The sequence below is a fragment of the Coregonus clupeaformis genome, chromosome 2 (genome assembly GCF_020615455.1).
Source record: "Coregonus clupeaformis isolate EN_2021a chromosome 2, ASM2061545v1, whole genome shotgun sequence".
Lineage (NCBI taxonomy): Eukaryota > Metazoa > Chordata > Actinopteri > Salmoniformes > Salmonidae > Coregonus > Coregonus clupeaformis.
The window spans coordinates 10,871,295-10,874,591 of NC_059193.1; the positions used below are offsets into that span (position 1 = coordinate 10,871,295).

General features: G+C 42.6%; 1 protein-coding gene across 2 annotated transcripts in view; it reads left to right on the forward strand.

The window, feature by feature from the left end:
* Window positions 1-850, forward strand: part of LOC121533556 (pro-neuregulin-2, membrane-bound isoform) — a 78,370-nt gene extending 77,520 nt beyond the window's left edge. For both annotated transcript variants that reach the window (XM_041839609.2, XM_041839618.2), the window contains one exon: window positions 1-850. This exon is cut by the window's left edge and continues 1,204 nt beyond it. The gene's annotated coding sequence lies outside the window, so the exon portion shown is untranslated.
* The last annotated feature ends 2,447 nt before the right edge of the window (window positions 851-3,297 follow it).

Genomic DNA, 3,297 nt, shown 5'->3' on the forward strand with positions numbered 1-3,297 from the left:
TGTGTGTGTGTGTGTGTCTGTGTGTGTGTACGCGTACATACGCATGCTCCATGATGAGTTGTAGTCTGCTCACAGGCACAGCAGGGGAACCCTGAGTGTGTCCATTCAGCTATGAGGGTGTGGTCACTGTTAAACTGACATACTCAACCGGCCAATCCTCATGCTGCCAGAAGCTCCATTGCACTGTAAAACTTCCTTCCATGAGCATTCATTGGCCAGGGAGCTACCAATCCAGCCTGATTCTGGCCTACATGGACTGCCCTCTCCTGTTCCTATGCCAGCAGCTTAACTAAAGCCGTACTGTGTCTCAGGACTTTCACAACCCATCAAGAAAAATACTCAATTTCCCAAGAACCACCATGGTCCATAGGCCAGATCCATTATGTCCCTCGTCCTTGTCTGTTTTCATGTGGGATGTAGTAGGGAGTTTTGGAAACTGTTGAAACTTGAAAAGAAAAGTGGGGTTTAAAAAATGCCAAAACATGCTGAAAATGTAGTTCATGTTGAGACTCTTAGATGATTGTTCTATGACAGTGTAATGACACAGGATTGTTCTGTGATGATGATGATTGCATTGGCTCATAGTGATGAAGGCACTGGTTTGCTGTTTGCTGTGTGCTGTGACAAGTCACAAAGGTTCATTTTTGCAAAGTTTCTCTTGCGTTGACTGACTGACTGAAGTATGTTTGAGTCTATTTGGTTTGTCTTTTTTTAATCAACAGACAGTATGATATTATCGATTATTGCATCCTTTTTTGCATTCCTATACCTTTATTATTAACATACGTATGTATACCTTGCTTGGTCATATTGACTGAATGATCTGGTATGTGTCTGTCTCTGTCCGAGCCCCCCCATCTTGACTATCACATCATAGAGTATAACATAACCTATTATCATGGGACAGGTCACACTTACACAGGACAACAGCTTGTCCACTCCGCTATGGGTCACAGGCATTCCTCAGAAAGGGTTCACCTCAGAAATACTATGAGATGAAATGGACAGAGAGAGTCCTGCTCCCTAAAGGAAAAAGGAGTTAGTTTTAAATGAAAATATAAATGTGCCCCTTTACCAGTCGAGTCTCACAGGAGATGCATGTATCACAAAAAAAATAACAAAAATAAGTACCTTATAAAAATTACTACCAACTCCTTTGATGAATTCAGAGGATTATTGTCAAATATCACTTAGAGAAATACATTTTATTTTCATGGCCCAAAGTTCTGGCTAGTTTGTCTTAATATCACTGTATTCAATCTGGGATTTGCAATGTGGGATACTGCCAGTGAGGGTAGTGTGCTTCTAGAGGTAGTTGAAATGTAAAATCCCCCTTACCGCCTTCCCTTGCAACCAATCCTTCCGACCTTCCACATTTACTCTTTCACACACGCACGCACACACACACACAACCATTGTTTGTGTTTGTCCAGCAGTTGTCCTCGTCTCCTTGACGCCCCCTCCTCCCCCTCTCCTCTCACACCACCCCCCTCTCTCCTCTCACCCCACCCCCCTGCATGTCCTAGCGGTCCAGGTAGTTGGGTGCATGGAAAAAGCAGCAAGCAAATTGTTTTCCACTCAGTGAAGTGTCTTCATTTTAACATTCAGCAATAAATCCCCTTTTCTCATGTCTCCATTCTTGGGATATGCTAGAAGTCTTTTGCAAGTTTTATCAAAACATACTTGTAAAAAAGTAAAAGAAAAATCCAAACCACCTCTTCATATGAAAATAAATCTTTATTCCTACCATTTTGAAAGTGTTGTCATTCTCTGTCACAAAGTAGAGGCCTCCTCCTTCATGAGCCTCAAGGTATAAGGGTGATTCTCAAGCTTATGTCAGAAGCTGTTTTTACCTGCCTATTGATGGCTGTCTATCAAACCGATAATAATTATTCTGCCTTACACAGCCAGCAAAACAGGCTTTGAAAACGTCTATCCACTGGGTGGCAATATTTTCCTGTCTTATCTGTTCCAATAATATAAAATATACTTTATCATTGATGAACATCACATCTTTCACTTGAGCTATACCTACAACAGACTTTGTTGGGGTAAAAAGCACATGCATAAAAAAAAAACAAGTGACAGCAAGAGCAAGATATTCCCATTCTACCCATTCTTTAGGACATCTGCCTTCCTACATAAGGCCTAAGTGACCCTACAAAAGGAATGCAGAAGATTCCCTAAAGAATGTGTAGAATGAGAATGAGTCAATCGTGTTAGTTGCTGAATTCCACAATTCTTACTTCACGACCTCATCTGAAAACCTTCAGTTCAGAATGCCTCACTCTTACCATCACACGCTTTTTACTCATACTTTCTACTCCAGCAAAGTATGCTGTATCTTCACACGTAACCAGTGATTGATAATGGCGCCGGAGGGGATGGCTGCCGTTTTACGGGCTCCTAACCAACTGTGCTATTTTGTGTGTTGTTTCGCATTGTTTGTAACTTATTCTTCGCGTGAAGAAAATACGGAAATACAGAGGGCGGAGATCGGGGTGCCTTGTGAGAATTCGTCGGTGAGTGGGTAATCCGCCTCTACCATCAGTTCTATTGGCCAACGTGCAATCACTGGAGAATAAACTGGATGTTCTCCGTTCGAGACTATCCTACCAACGGGACATTAAAAACTGTAATATCACCGAGTCGTGGCTGAACGACGACATGGATAATATACAGTTGGCTGGGTTTTCCGTGCATCGGCAGGACAGAACAGCTATATCTGGTAAGACGAGGTGTGGAGGTGTGTGTCTATTTGTCAATAACAGCTGGTGCGCGATGTCTAATATTAAGGAAGCCTCGAGATATTGCTCGCCTGAAGTAGAGTACCTCATGATAAGCTATAGACCACACTATCTACCAAGAGAGTTTTCATCTATATTTTTCGTAGGCATCTATTTACCACCACAAACCGATGATGGCACTAAGACCGCACTCAACAAGCTGTATAACGCCATAAGCAAACAAGAAAATGCTCATCCAGAAGCGGCGCTCCTAGTGGCCGGGGACTTTAATGCAGGCAAACTTCAATCCGTTTTACCTCATTTCTACCAGCAAATGTCTCTAAGGAAAATAAACTCTAGACCACCTTTACTCCACACACAGAGACGCATACAAAGCTCTCCCTCACCCTCCATTTGACAAATCTGACCATAATTCTATCCTCCTGATTCCTGCTTACAAGCAAAAACTAAAGCAGGAAGTACCTGTGTCTCGCTCAATACGGAAGTGGTCAGATGACGCGGATGCTACGCTACAGGACTATTTTGCTAGCACAGACTGGAATATGTTCCG